Here is a 16,527-nt window from a genome sequence, read left to right as displayed (position 1 = left end):
TGCATTTCTGGGTACGGTGGTGGAGCAAACCAGCTCCTAGCTTTCTTGGAAGACAAGCTTTCCTGGAAGAGCTAAGGGCTCTGTCAGAATGGTCAGCTTTCCGCAGGGCCTGTAAGATGGAGCTCTTCCACTAGGCATATGGTTGAGGCCAGTATGGAGTCCCGGAGTTACCATCGGTGAATTCCCAAAATGTGTGTCAGGTCAGAGCTCCCAGGGAAGAGCTTTTGACCCATGAGCTGAATGGGGGGGGGGGGTTAAGTTTTTTTTGGAATTCCTATTTCCCATCATCTTGTTAATTGTTAATTGTATTAAGGAGTCTTTTTAGGGGCTTAACTGTGTTTTTATCATTTTATTGTAAACCGCCATGAGTCAACCGAGAGCAGTGGTATAGAAATCAATCAATCGATAAATAAATTAGAGGGGGATTTTTTAAATTTGCAGACACAACAGAAGCAAACACAACAGAGGACAGAATCAGAATACAGGATGATCTTGATAGGCTCGAGAACTGGTCTAAACTGAATAAAATGAAAATAAAAGTTCTGCATTTAGGTAGTACGGTTGTGCGCTTCAGCTGCTGAAGCGGCCATTCAAGCCCAAAGCAGCCAGTGTCGCAGTGCGGGGGGAGGGGCAGCACCAGTGGTGGTGCACAACCCAGCACCTGCCCGCAGGCACCTTTAAGACCAACCTGTGTGCATGCACCAACTGGTGCACCAGCATCACCCCCCCCCCTGTGCTGTAAGAAAAACCATATACACCAATCTAGGATGCAGGGAACTTGTCTTGGTAGGAGTATGTGCGAAAAGGATCTAGGAGTCTTAGTAGATCATACATTGAACATGATTAAGCAGTAGGACTCAGTGGGAAAAAGGCAAATGGGATTTTGGGCTGTATCAAATGGAGTATCGTGTCCAGATCATGGGAGGTGATGGTACTGCTTTACTCTGCTCTAGTTCAGCCTCACTTGGAGTACTGTGTTCAGTTTTGGGCCCTACAGTAGAAGGGGGATATAGACAAACTGGAACATGTCCAGAGGAAGACAACAAAAATGGTGAGGGGTTTGGAGACCAACATACGAGGAAAGGTTGGGGGAGTTTGGTCTGTTTAGCCTGGAGAGGAGGTGACTAAGGGGATGTGATAACCATCTTCATGTATTTAAAGGCTGCTATATAGATGATAGAGCAGCATTGTTCTCTCTTGCCCCAGAGGGATGGGCCAGAACCAATGGGATGAAATTAATTCAAAAGAAATTCCATCTAAACATCCAGAAGAAGTTCCTAACAGTTAGAGCAGTTTCTCATTGGAACTAGCTTCCTCAGGAGGTGGTGGATTCTTCAGCTTTGGACATTTTTAAACAGAGGCTGGATAGCCATCTGATGGAGAGGCTGATTCTGTGAAGGTTCAAGGCGGTGGCAGGTTAGAGTGGATAAGCAATAGGGATGTGAGTGTCCTGCATAGTGCAGGGGGTTGGACTAGATGACCCAGGAGGTATCTTCCATATCTATTATTTTATGATTCTATGTCACACCGCACTAGTCCAGAAATAACAAATTGCCCTTAAAAAAAAGGTTTTAAAAATGATAATAAATTTATAATGTTTTATAAGGTGCTTTATAAAGAAAAATTAAAAGACAGTACTCCTTCAAGGGGATCAAGATTAATGGATAGGCCATTGTCGAATTTGTTGCTATGTTTGCATGCCTGTCATTTCAGTTGCAAAAGCAAGAGGTGAAAATAGGCTCATACAGCAATTTAAAAATTCAGCAGCTTTCTTTTCAAATGATGCCTTATACCCCTTAACCTCACCATCTTTCTCCACTGTTTTAAGCATCTCCTACTTTAGGTAAGAATAGATCATTAAGTAGGGCATTCCCTATTATCACAAATCAGGTACTGAGTGCCAACATAGTTCACACCATTTTTTTCCTGGAATCGTATAGTCTCTGGTATAACAGCTGGTTTGATAGATGCTGGCAGAGGAGAAAAACTGTGTGAAAGCTAAAGCAGCAAAAGCACTGAACTGGTTAAGTCTTTGTGTTATGTAGACAACAATCACATTTCAAGTTAGTCTTAACTTGAAAGGTTGATGGTCAATTTGGCATTCTTATTAACATCTACTGTATTCTGATTATAATGAGTTTCAGCAGACATCTGTGAATTCTCTTCTGATAAGAATTTGGTATGTACTAAGAGCTTGCTCAGAATACAGCATTACAGAGCAAACATTGGCTCTTTGACCATAAACAACAGATCTAATGGTAAAAAACAGCATTTCAAAGCAACAGCTCTTTTAAGGCAAGAGAGAAATAATAAAGACATCTAGGGTTGGTTCCCATCTTAACCTCTTAAGGGAATGAAGCTTCTTCCTATCTATCAGCTATCCTGCCTCCATCTCCTTCTTTCCATCCTTTTTGATATCTTTTTAAGCAGTCACTATCTAGTCTCCCAGGAAAGAGAACAACCACTCACGATTCACTCTATTTTGGCAGGAACAGCCAAGGAAAATCAGCCAGGACAATAAAGAACAGCTAACCAATGCTGGCTGTTTCTCTGGATACTGAATGAGCCATGATGGAAGAAAGAAAGGAGGTAGAAGAAGGCTGATTGTGGGTAGAAGGGTCTTGACTGTATAGATTTCCTTTGTAGTTCCTGATGACAAAATTAAGCATTAGGCATTCTTGAACAGAAATGTACAACCAAAACAGCCCCTTCTTCCAGATCTATCTGGTAAGACAAGATACCTCTCAATTTCTCAACACATGTAAACAATCACAAAGTCTGCAGGTAGATTCAAGTGGATAGCCGTGTTAATCTGAAAATATTAAAGTCCATTGGCACCTTTAAGACCAACAAAGATTTATTCAGGGTGTGAGCTTTCATATACATGCACACTGCCTCAGAAATGGAACAGGGATCATAAGAGTAAAGACAGAAGGAGAAAGCAAATTAGTAAACAATTAGTAAACAGCATAATAATTCCAAATATGTAGTATGATAATTCTTTGCTAGAAAAGCAGTCCTTTGGGCTCAAAAACATTGGGGCAATAAAAATGTAAAGTTAGTGATTAATGACAGATACTTTCACAGTTGTGAAAGGAAGTAATTAAAAGTGACTTCTTGTTAGCCCCATCCATCTCCACTCAAGCATGGAGGCAAACACACAAGTGACAAGCCCTGCTGAGTTTGTTATTCTGTCCTGAGAACAGGGAGTTAGATTCTAAATAGCATTACATACTCACATTACATACTACAGATATTATGGTACAGACAATGAAAGACAGGAATAATCCTAGTAAACAGTCCTAAATGGTTATTATGGGGAATTTTGTAGGAGATGCACTTGAAAAAGAAAAGCATGGTTCATAATTTAGTGATGGCAACCAAAATGCTGTTAGCTAAAAACTGGAAAAAGGCAGTAAGTTGAAGAGAGCTGTAGGATACTCCCCCCCCCCCAAAAATAGTTTCTAAAGATTCATAAAATCAACCAGGAATAGACACCATTGCTAATTCAACATTAAGCAAGCTTGACAATGTCAAAGTTGTAATTAATATTCTTTCATGTGATTATTCCTAGAAATTGTATGGAAGCAATTTTAATTTGGTCTACTCAGAAATGTTTCATTTTATTCAATGAGGCTTACTTATAGTAATTTTTTTAAAGATTGCTGCCTATATGTATGTTTTACTGATTTGTAAACAGGGGGAATACAAAAACATAATAATCATAATAATTAGGGATACCGCAAATTTCATTGCAAACCTTTCTGACAACTCTCCATGTCTCAACGTGTTGATCAGACATTCATGTCAAACATCCCAGAACACCTGCCAAACAGAACTGCATAAGGTTTTTGCAAAACTATACCTGTGCAAAGATGCTGCTTTTTCAGACCAATAACAACTATTACCATTGCCAGTGATTTGCTAGACAACCACCTAACAATGGCATTTTATTAAAACATGCCATTTATTTACAATGAATGCATATGATTTGTGACTGGATCATTCTCGTCACTCTCCTCTGAACCCTCTCAATTACATCTACATCTTTTTTAAAGTGAAGCTTCCAGAACTGCACCAGTATTCTATGTGGGGGGTCTGATCAATGTGGCATACAGTGGGATTATGACATCTTGTGATTTTGTGATATCTCTGTTGATACAGCCTAAGATTGCATTTGCCTTCTTTACCACTGCATCACAATCTGTTCATATTTAACCTACAGTCCACAAGTACCCCAAGATCACATTCACACACATTGCTACCCAGCATCTCTCATCCAGTATGCATGCTTCTCATTTCTGTGATCCAGATGAAGGCCACTACACCAGGGGTAGTCAACCTGTGGTCCTCCAGATGTCCATGGACTACAATTCCCATGAGCAAATGCTGGCAGAGGCTCATGGGAATTGTAGTCCATGGACATCTGGAGGACCACAGGTTGACTACCCCTGCTCTACACTACTCTTTATTGAATTGCATCTTGTTCTCATTTGCCCACATTTTCATCATATTCAGATCTTGTTAAATTCTATCTTCTGGGGTGTTAAATTTAATGAAGAGAAATACTATAGGATTGTATACACAGTTTGTATGTAAACTACTTTCAGTAATGTGAGACATCTTCCACATGTGGTGGAATTGTAAATTTGTAAAAAAAAAAATGGATAAAGGTTCATGACAAATTGCAAACTTTTCTGAAATGTAAATTTGTATGTGAGCCAAAATATATGGCTCCCTGACAGTGTTACCCAAAGGCAGTGAAGAATTTTTTTTTACGTGACAACAGCAGCAAGACTCATCATTGCTTCTGGATGGAAACAGCAACAAGAACTGCAGATGATCTCCTGGTGTGAGAAGATTAGAGACTTGGTTGTGATGGCCAGAATAACAGCCAAGACCAGCTGAAGAGTTTTAAAGAGATTGGAGCAAATTTTTGAAACATTTGTAAAAGTTAAAGTTTTACTTTTATTTCTTTCTATTCTGCAACACATTAGAAAAATAAAAATACATCAAAATAGATGTTTAAAAAAGAGTACTGTGAGACATTACCCGGAGCTCGAACCATTTCTTCTGCTCTATTCTTGGGGGATGGTGCCAGTCCACAATGGCTTCAGAAATGGATTAGAGGAGATTTTCCCTTCCTGCATCCTAAAATCTAGCTGGCTCACACTTCTGCTCTTACTTTCTCTTGCAACGCTCAACCTCCTCCCTCCTGGGCTGGTTTTGGAAGCTGCCTTTTGTATGTCCCTTGGGCCTCCCTTCCCCCTCCCCTCCCCCTCCCCTCCCCTCCCCTCCCAGCCATCAACAATTCCCTTCTTTCCCCTTGTAACCACCCCACAGTGATAAAAGAAGTGGGTATCCCTCAGATCATCAACATTCTCCCTAGCCCAAGGTTCTCAAAACTTGTAGGTACACACCCCCTCCCCTATCTCCTACCAGGCCATACTTATCCCTACAACCTTGGGCTTCTCCTAGAAATGTTCTATTCCCTTTCCTCCTGTCACCAGGCCTTCAGTTTGCTCTGGGAGAGGGCTGTTTCTTACCTCGGGTCATCAGTAATCAGGTGGCCTCACTGGCAGCTACAACCTGAGCGGGAGTGTCAGGAGAGCTTCTGACGTCTCTTGTGGCTTCCTCCCATTCCTCCCTACTTTGGCTGGCAATGCCAGGCTCACGTCACATGGCTGCTCTGCCTTCACTCTGCCACCTGTAAGGAGAGTGAGTCTTGCCTGTAGTTAGGTGCAGCTTGTTCTCTGGTAGCTACGTTGAGTCAAGGCTAGACCCTGAGCCCCAACAACTGCCTCCAGAAATTTTTTTTAGATGATGTAAAAGAAATACATGATATATTGTTTTTAAAACATCTGTATTGTTATAATGCATTTTATTTCAACAATAAAGCTCCAAAGTTTTTTGAACATAATATTCAAAACAGAATCACAGAGCTGGAAGGGGCCATGCAGCCATCTAGTCTAATCCCCTGTTCCATGCCGGATCAGCCTACAGCATCCAGGATAAGTATTATTATTATTATTATTATTATTATTATTATTATTATTATTATTATTATTATTATTATTATTATTATTTAATTTCTAGACCGCCCTTCTCCCAATAGGTCTCAGGGCGGTTTACAACATAAATAGTTAAAACACAATAAAATCCCCATAAAAACCCCAATTAAAAGTTACATATAACATATCACATAACATATAGTGGCGGTGGTCACAATTCTGATCTTAGTTCAGCTTGGTGGAGAGAATAATGTTCAGAAGAGGGTGGCACCAATACAATAGATCTAACCATGATCTCGGTGTTAGAGATCTCAATATTGGAGGGGATCCTCTGATGGATTAGTAGGAGAGCTGCCCTGGCCTCAACCATATGCCTGGCGGAAGATCTCCATCTTACAGGCCCTGCGGAAAGCTGGTAGATCCTGCAGGGCCCTTAGCTCTTCTGGGAGCTCGTTCCACCAGGTTGGGGCCAGGACTGAAAAGGCCCTGGCCCGGGTCGAGGCCAGGCGCACATCCCGTGGGCCCGGGACAACCAGTAAATTCATACCCGCAGAGCGGAGTGCCCTGCGGGGGGCATAAGCAACCAAGCGGTCCCGCAGGTAGATGGGACCCAGACCGCGTATAGCCTTAAAGGTCAATACCAATACCTTGAATCTGATTCGGAAACAGACTGGTAACCAGTGCAGATGACGAAGCACCGGCTGAATGTGGGCCCTCAAAGGTGTTCTAGTGAGGACCCTGGCAGCCGCATTTTGGACCAGCTGTAACTTCCGAGTCAAAGACAAGGGAAGGCCCGCGTAGAGCGAGTTACAGAAGTCTAATCTGGAAGTGACCGTTGCATGGATCACTGTGGCCAGGTGTTCCGAGGACAGGTAGGGCGCTAGTAGCCGGGCTTGGCGAAGATGGAAAAATGCTGTCCGAGCTACATTGGTGACCTGAGCCTCCATAGAGAGGGAGGCATCAAATGTCACTCCCAAATTCCTGGCAACTGGTGCAGGTGTTAATTGCACCCCGTTCAGGCATGGGAGGCGCGCTTCCTGGTCCTGCCCTCTTCTGCCCAGCCACAGGACCTCCGTCTTGGAGGGGTTGAGTTTCAGGCGACTCTGCCTGAGCCATCCAGCTACCGCTTCCAAACAGCTGGCAAATGTATCCGGGGTGGAGTCCGGCCGGCCGTCCATTAGGAAGTAGAGCTGGGTGTCATCCGCATATTGGTGGCAACCCAGCCCATAGCCCCGGACCAGCTGGGCTAGAGGGTGCATATAGATGTTAAAAAGTGTGGGAGAGAGTATCGCCCCCTGCGGAACCCCACAAGGGAGCTCACAAGGGCTCGACAAACTCTCCCCCATTGCAACCCTCTGCGTCCGGTTCTGGAGGAAGGATACCAGCCATTGAAGCGCAGTCCCCCTTATTCCAGCTCCGGCGAGGCGGTGTACCAATAACTCGTGGTCGACCACATCAAATGCGGCCGACAGGTCTAGAAGCACGAGAATGGCGGAGCCGCCCCGATCCAGCTGGCGCCGGATATCATCCATGAGGGCGACCAGCACGGTCTCCACCCCGTGGCCAGGGCGGAAGCCAGACTGGTATGGGTCGAGGGCCGAAGTTTCATCCAAGAAACCTAGGAGTTGGTCCGCTGCGGCCCGCTCTATCGCCTTACCCTGAAACGCCAAATGCAAAACTGGGCGGTAACTGGCGGGGTTCCGCGGGTCCAATGATGGCTTTTTCAGTAAGGGGCGTACCACTGCTTCCTTAAGCCCCTTGGGAAACTCTCCAGATGTTAAGGAGAGGTTGACAATCTCCCTCAAGGGGCCTCCTATCCGCTGGTCGCCCGATTTGAGCAACCAGGACGGACAGGGATCCAAGGGGCAAGTGGTCGCCCTCACTGAACCCAGTAACTTGTCCACTTCGGTTACAGAGAGCCACCTGAAGCCATCAAACACTAACCCCCTTGACGGCCACGGAGCTTCCAGTTCACTAACTGTATCAATCGTGGCAGGTAGGTCACGGCGGAGCGACAGGACTTTGTCCGCAAAATAGCTCGATAATGCCACACAGCTCAATTCCAATTCCCTTATCGTTTGTCGCCCTTCTTCCAGGGCGGTAAGTGATCTAATTACCTTAAATAATTGTGCTGGGCGAGAGCTTGCGGACGCGATTTCTGCGGCGTAGAAGTCTCGTTTCGCCGCTTTCACCGCATTCTCATACGCCTTCATAAGCGTGCGATGAGATGTCCTTGTAGCTTCGTCACGAGTCTTCCTCCACACTCGCTCAAGCCGTCTCACTTCCTTCTTCCTCTCCCGAAGCTCCTGGGAATACCATGGAGCCTGTTTGAGGCGAAGGCGGAGAGGGCGCCTAGGAGCAATCTTGTCAATGGTGGCCGTAAGGCGGGACTGCCAGTCCTCCACCAAGGCCGTCAACGAGGTGCCGGAGGGCATCGGGTCCCGCAGGGCATTCAGGAATCTCTCAGATTCCATGAGTCTCCGCGGGCGGACTAGAATACGTCCGTCACCCAAACGGAGAGGGGGTGGTATCCTCAGTCGAGCCTTCAGGGCATGGTGGTCTGACCATGGAACGATGTTATTCGCCACCAGATCTACCGCTACACCTGCACCAAAGATCAAATCGAGGGTGTGACCAGCCTGATGGGTGGGACCAGCAACAATCTGCAAGAACCCTAGTGTCTCCATGGCTGACACTAGATCCAGGCCAAGTCCTGATGACGGCGCATCTGCATGAACGTTGAAGTCCCCCAAAACTAAAAGTTTTGGGTACTGCAACGTCCAGGCAGCCACCGCCTCCAGCAGGCCTGGCAGGGAATCGGGCGGAGCAGTGGGTGATCGGTACACCAACCAGATCGCCACGTTCTCGACCGATTCCCACCCAAGACCGACACACTCAATCCCCGGAATCGTTGGCGCAGGGAGAGCCCTGAAGGAGAAGGTCTCTCTGACCAGAATTGCCACCCCCCCTCCCCTCCCATGGAGCCGGGGTTGATGCAGGACGGAAAACCCAGGCGGTGCCAGATCTTTCAAGTACCTGTCTAGCTGCTGCTTGAAGCCTACCAGTGAGGTGGAACTCAACATGGCTGATTTATTTTTCTTAACCAAGGGCCATTCCACACCCAGAAAATGTAGTGAAAGGGTTACCTCTTGCAGATGTATTTTCCTTTTTTTACATGATACACGAAGTCATCAGCATCCAGCATTATAGCAGCAAACCAGCAGCTACATAAAATCATAGAATCATAGAATCATAGAGTTGGAAGGGGCCATACAAGCCATCTAGTCCAACCCCCTGCTCAACGCAGGATCAGCCCAAAGCATCCTAAAGCATCCAAGAAAAGTGTGTACCCAACCTTTGCTTGAAGACTGCCAGTGAGGCGGAGCTCACCACCTCCTTAGGCAGCCTATTCCACTGCTGAACTACTCTGACAGTGAAAAATTTTTTCCTGATATCTAGCCTATATCGTTGTAGTTTAAACCCATTACTGCGTGTCCTTTCCTCTGCAGCCAATGGGAACAGCATCCTGCCCTCCTCCAAATGACAACCTTTCAAATACTTAAAGAGGGCTATCATGTCCCCTCTCAACCTCCTTTTCTCCAGGCTGAACATTCCCAAGTCCCTAACCTATCTTCTTAGGGCTTGGTCCCTTGGCCCCAGATCATCCTCGTCACTCTCCTCTGTACCCTTTCAATTTTATCTATGTCCTTCTTGAAGTGAGGCCTCCAGAACTGCACACAGTACTCCAGGTGTGGTCTGATCAGTGCCGTATACAATGGGACTATGACATCTTGTGATTTTGATGTGACGCCCCTGTTGATACAGCCCAAAATGGCATTTGCCTTTTTTACCGCTGTATCTCACTGCCTGCTCATGTTTAGTTTACAACCACAAGTACCCCAAGGTCTCGTTCACACACACTGTTACCTAGAAAGGTATCCCCCATCCAGTAGGCATGCTTTTCATTTTTCTGACCCAGATGCAGAACTTTACACTTATCTTTATTAAATTGCATCTTGTTCTCATTTGCCCATTTTTCCATTGTGTTCAGATCTCGTTGAACTCTGTCTCTATCTTCTGGAGTATTTGCCAGTCCTCCCAATTTGGTGTCATCTGCAAAGTTGATGAGATGTCCCTCCAGTCCCTCATCGAGATCATTAATAAATATGTTAAAAAGTACCGGACCGAGCCCTGAGCCCTGAGGTACCCCGCTACTCATCTCCCTCCTAATTAAACACCATTGACAACTCTTTGAGTGCGGTTCTCTAACCAATTCCCTATCCACCTAACTATCTGAAAATCCAGATTGCAGTCCTTCAATTTATCCATCAGAACATCATGGGGAACCTTATCAAAAGCTTTACTAAAATCCAAGTAAAGGACATCAACCAGATTTCCACGATCCAACAAACCTGTCACTTGGTCAAAAAACGAAACCAGGTTGGTCTGACAGGACCTGTTGGAGACAAATCCATGCTGACTTCCTTGGATCACCAAATTGTCCTCCAGATGTTTGGAGATCGCTCCCTTTAATATCTGCTACATTATCTTACCCACAACAGAGGTCAGACTCACTGGTCTGTAGTTTCCTGGGTCATCCTTCCTCCCTTTTTTGAAGATCGGAATAACGTTTGCTCCCTTCCAGTCCTCCGGGATATCTCCAGTCCTTAAAGAGGACCCAAAGATGATGGACAAGAGTTGTGCAAGTTCTCTGGAAAATTCTTTGAGCACTCTCGGGTGCATTTCATCTGGCCCAGGGGATCTGAACTCACCCAGTGCAGCTAAATGCCTCTCAACAACTTCTCTGTCCATGTCAACCTGCCACCCAGATGGCTACTGCCATCTCTAGATGTGCCTAAACACTTTGACCTGTGGGGAAAAACAGATGTAAAATAGGCACTGAGACTTTCTGCTTTCTCTGCATCCTCTGTTAGAGTTTGTCTATCTGCACACAACAGTGGGCCTATTGCCTCCTTTACGTTTGCTCCTCACTTAACTGAAAAATCTTTTCTTGTTATAGTGGGCTTCCCTGGCCAATCTTAGCTCACTCTCAGCTTTGGCCTTTCTGATGATTGATCTACACTGCCTAGTAACCTGTAACCTAGTAACATCCTCCATTTTAAAGTGGTAGTTGGGGAATCGCATAAAGTGTATTTCGCAAGTGGGAGGAGAGCAATCAGCAACCACAAGCAAAAGGCTGTGCATAACCAAAGTGGCCAGGAATAGTGTGATTTCTGTCTCCAGCACCCTTGTGGCCACCTTTCTTTCCCTTCTCCCTGGAATGGGGCTTTTTTTTTGTAGCAAGCTGCCTGGAGCAATGAATACATGTTGGTCCATAGAGGCAGAACAAAAAAAATATCCCACACACCAGTTTGCACATAAAGCATGCCTCTCAACCCCCGTCCCAAATTGAGGGAAAAAATTACTGCTGATCATCTTCAAGTGTCAAACTTCCCAACCTGGCTGGCATTAAACTATTTACTATGCATCTATATATGCATAGGTATAGCAATGGAGATGTTTAACTTTTTAAAAAGATCATTTTCCCTTAAGTACCAGGAGAAAGCTGATTGGCTGGCTGCCATGATTGGCGGGCAGGGGGAGACTCGCTGACATTGCGAGTCCCTTTCTGCAGCCATTTTAATCAGCCATGCACAGTGCCTGGAAGCATCAGAAAGTGAGAGAAGAAAGCGAGAGAGCAAGAAGGTGAGAAATGGCGGGGGGCACAATTTTTTATAGCATAAAGAAATTACAGTTGCTTAACGCTATGTTTTTAGAGGTGCATAATGGCCCCAAATATTTCAGCTCTACTTTTTGTTGTAATTGGAACATAGACTCTGCACTGGGTACTTTAAAAAATGCTAAATATAAGTCAAATATATGTGCTAAACCAGATGACATCACCCTTAAGACATTTAAAAAATTTTCTGCTGCATATTTTCCCAGAAAATTCATATTACTGGAGGAAGGATGGCAAGGGGCATGATTTTTTATAGCGTTAAGCAATTGCAGTTGCTTAATGCTATGTTTTTAGAGGTGCAGAATGGCCCCAAATATTTCAGCTCTACTTTTTTTTTATAGCGTTAAAGCAATTGTGGCTGAATAAACCCTACAGAAGACCTTTTCATTTGTAGCAATAAAGATGTGTTCAATCATTGCACAGGAACTTAAATTCTGACTAAAGACCTGTCAGCTAAAATGATATGTGATGTCAATGAACACAGATGGTCAGAGCGATAGAACAGAGTGTATATTCAGTGCATCACCTACGGAATTGTATCCCGATCTCCTGTAAAATTCACACTTTGGCATGCTGAGAAAGAACACTTGAGATCAAGATCTATCACCATTGTTTAGTTCTATGCTTGCCTCAGCTAAAATCCTATCCATCTCTGGCCTGAATTTTTTTATCAATACTGAACATCAACCTATATTTCCTAAAGACTAAAGATGTGTGATGGCATATTTCATTTGTCTTAATGAAACAGCAAGCTTGGTATAGTGGCCTCGAATCTGGAGAAAGGATTTGATTCCCCACTGCTCCGCATGAAGCCAGTTGGGTAACCTTGGGCCAGTTACAGTTCTCAGAGTTCTCTCAGTCTCACCTTCCTCACATGGTGTCTGTTGTGGAGAGAAGGGAAAAATGTTTGTAAACTGCTTTGAGACTCCCTCGGGTAGTAAAAAGTGGGATCCAAAAAACAGCTCTTCTTTATCTTAATTCCAAACTCTCAGTTATATGGGATAAGCAGGAAATTCTCTCAAAGTATTTTTGTGGGGAAATCATTTCATAAAGAGAGAGCACATTAACTAATGTTAGCTATACTGATGAAGAAAATTGTAACAAAACACACACAAACACCCACACAGAAAAAAAAGTGCCATCACTCTCATCAACAAAGCATTCAAGCTCGGTTCCATGGACTATGCAAATACATAAAGCAAGATACGAGGATGGGACTTAAAATCCAACGTCCTCAAGCAAGAAGTCATTGACTAGATGTCAATGACAATTTCACTGAAGAGTGACTTGGGCAGAACAGATGGATAACTGAACAGTGGTATAAGCAGGACACTGAATCGATCTGCAACATTAATAATAGAAAGAACAACTAGGGATAAATACAAACTATAGATAAAGACAGGCACAGGGTTTTGAAAGACACAATCCTGACTAACAGCCAAACTAGATTTCACTTTTTTGAAGATTTAGCTCCTGGGAACTCCACAAGTCCCCTACAACCATAATATTTTAAAAATTAAGCAGACCCTGTTTGGCCTTAGAATGCCAACATGGGGGCTCCTCATTTCCCCGCAGCCATTTTCCAGATCAAAACAGCACCAGGGAGGAGTTATGCCCCTATTTTTGCTGTGCCATGTGCAGAGAATACAAGGAATCAGGACCCTAGTCTTGGGGGAAAATGGCTAGTTGGGGGTCAATCACATGAACAGTTTGCACCACACCCTAGAAAGAGCATCACATGAATAAAGACATGACACTTGCTAGAGATATGTAGCTATGACCTACAGTGTACAAGATAGCCCACCAGGTCCTACTGAACTCTATCACCATGTTTCAGTACATTGTAGACAAGTGGGTATTTCTCACTATTGGCTATGAAAACTCCATGATCACAGGAAGTGCCCTTCCATATGTAAAAATTAATCTTTGTATTTGATGGTCAATATACAGATCATGGCTTTTTGACCTCCTTCTCCTTCATGATTCCACTAGAACCAATTCTATAGTTAAATTTTGATGCAACTACCTAACAACTACCTAACAGCCTGTTCTTTACACATAAATAAATGGAAAACGAGAAGCTCAGTAGTTAGAAAGCCAGCTTCTGGGCCAAGACATGTAATGATGGGGGCCATGCCTGCACCACATCCATAATGCGTGCAATGCACTAATTGTTGTTGTTGTTATTATCGGTATCAAAGCCCATTTTAAAAACAGGCTATAATGTGTGCAGTGGATGGGAGGGCTCTGGCCGAGTGCGCCCAGCCCCCCATGAAGGCCCCAGCAACCAACCCAGTGCTAGAGCCATCTGCAACAGAACCTACTGACACTTGGGAGGATGCAACAGCCCAGAACAACACAGAGACAACAGAACCGGAGGGAGTGCTGGTGTCCCCAAGGTCAGCAGCAAGCACCCCAATGGTACTCTCCCACTCGCAGTACACATGAGCTAAATCTCGGCATTTGCAATACTTTGTGTGACAATTGGTATGTGCATACTTAAAGGAGGATAGGTGTTGTGTCTGTGGACATTTAGAGACCATGAGCTCAGAAACAGAGACTGAGATCCTAAATGCATGTCCAGGATTCACCAGTTCTCAGCTTGCAGCATATCTTGGCAGGAGTTGTGAATGTGTATATAAGTTCTCCAGTTCTGGTTAACTGTGTTCAGTATCTTCTGGTTCCAGTAAAGTTGTTGGTTGTTGGAGCTGAGTGTTCAAGTCTTGCTGAACTCACATATTTAACAAGTGCCATAAAAAGAGCAAGGAGATTTTTCTACAAACCTGCCCCCTCAGGCACACAGAAAAATCCTAATTTTAAAAAATGAAGGAGGAATTAAAATATTCCTAAAATAAAGGAATAAATTTGAACAAACATAGTCAATTTAAAGTTAAAATCAAAAGAGGAAAGGAGGAGACTATGTGCTCTGAGGTGGCCTACCTCTCTTCTGGAAGCTGATGGATGGGCAGAAACTAACCCCCCAATAGTGATGCAAAGGAACAGGAGCCACAACTAACAACCCCTGCTCCAGGCAGCCTGGCAGTAGGCAAGCAGATCAGTGAAGAGCATGAGCTGCTGCTTCCCATCACCACCAAGAAGCAGGCAGGAGGACAGAAAGGCAAATGGAAGTGAGCTGTCAGCTCTCCCTACCACTGTAGTGTTAGCCATGGAGGAATGGCAGAGGAACTGTGTGTGTGTGTGTTATTAGAGTTTTAGCCTGCCTCTCTCTTCATAGATTCGAGACAGGTTATATCCAGTGTTGCCACTGCCAGAGCTGTAGAGGAACAGCAACATAAGTAGGAAGGCAAGGAAGGAGTCACTAATACCCCTGCTACCCTGCCCTCACAGAGAGCTGGTCACAGGGTGGATAAGCCAGGTGAGCAAAGTAGTGGTGTTGATAACAGCCAAGCTGCTGGACCAGTGCAGTTGGACGTGACAGTTAGGACAGCCTTGGGGCAAAAAGGGCTGGCGCAGCCTCTGTTCTCATTCCCCTTGGCAGCCCTGCTGACCTCCTCTCCCTGCGGCAGTCAGGAACAGACTGGCAACAATGTCTCCAGATTGCCCAGGAACTCTGGTCTGTCCTGGTGAGGGCTCGATTGGAAGGCGTGAAGCTTGTCAGTCCGGGGCCAAGGGGCCAATCCGGGAGTTTTGATCACAAACACAGCCCACCCCAAAACCCCTTACTGTTTTATTAAGAGGGAACAGATAAGCAGCCGCTTCTAAGAGAACAAAGAGGACAACCACAGTTAATACCAACCCGTAGGATCACAAAATTCATTTTTTCCCCATCCTGGAGACCAGGGCCTAGTCTGCACACAATAGATAATGCACTTTCAATGCACTTTCGAAGTAGATTTTCCTGTTCTGCATGGGAAAATCCAGCTGCCAAAGCACATTGAAAGTGCATTATCCTTTGTGTGCAGACTAGGCCCTGGAGTCTCTCATTAAATTACCTTTGAACAAAATTATAGGATAGTAGTTATCTGTTAAAGTACTATTAGGACTTTAATCTATTTAATATTTAATCTAAATATATTAATCAGCAACAGAAATAACTATAACATACAAATATTCTAACCTTCATAAAATATTCTAAGCTTCATAAAATTTTAGCGTTGTTGTTTGTTTTTACTTTGGTAAGTATAGACATTAGTTTGAGCTGTACAAGCGCTGATAGTCTTGCCCAATCTGAAGGATAGCTTATATAATAATCAGAGATAAAATGGCATTGCAACATATGGGCTTTCAATCCTCTCTTGCAGTGGTGAAAACATAATCATTTCATATGAGTCATTAAAATGTCCTAAGTGGCAGTTCTCACTACACAGGGAGACTAGCCAAATCACAACAACCAAATACTTCTAAATACACAACAGACAAGCTTAACCGTTTATGCACTGGAGGTTTCATGCTAGGCTGCAGGCTGGAGTTCTAGTTGTGGCAGGTTGCCCCACCTCTTCCTGCACCCACATGGGGGAGCATTTGGCTCCGTGCACCTCATCCACCCCCAATTTGTGTTCTTGCATGGAAGCTGGGGCAGTGAAGTTCCCAGTGCATATATAGCTACTAATGTATGAATTTGTTCTCACAAATGGCAGCAATCATGCTAGAAACAATGCAAAGAACCCAATTACTAGCTCAAGAAATCAGATTATCTATTCAAAAGGACAGGGAAATACTGGCATATTAAATGCAGTTCTGCATGTAAAAATAAAATGAGTGTCCATGCCCCTCTGGCAGTTCAATAAATGCCACATATTAGAAGTTCACTGAAGT

General features: G+C 44.4%; 1 protein-coding gene across 2 annotated transcripts in view; it reads right to left on the bottom strand.

The window, feature by feature from the left end:
• Window positions 1–16,527, bottom strand: part of TRHDE (thyrotropin releasing hormone degrading enzyme) — a 309,348-nt gene that overhangs the window by 203,168 nt on the left and 89,653 nt on the right. The gene's annotated exons all lie outside the window — the stretch shown is intronic.

Source organism: Paroedura picta, chromosome 5 (assembly GCF_049243985.1).
Source record: "Paroedura picta isolate Pp20150507F chromosome 5, Ppicta_v3.0, whole genome shotgun sequence".
Taxonomy (NCBI): Eukaryota; Metazoa; Chordata; class Lepidosauria; order Squamata; family Gekkonidae; genus Paroedura; species Paroedura picta.
Note: the sequence above shows the minus strand (reverse complement) of the source record. Positions and strands in the feature narration are given on the sequence as shown.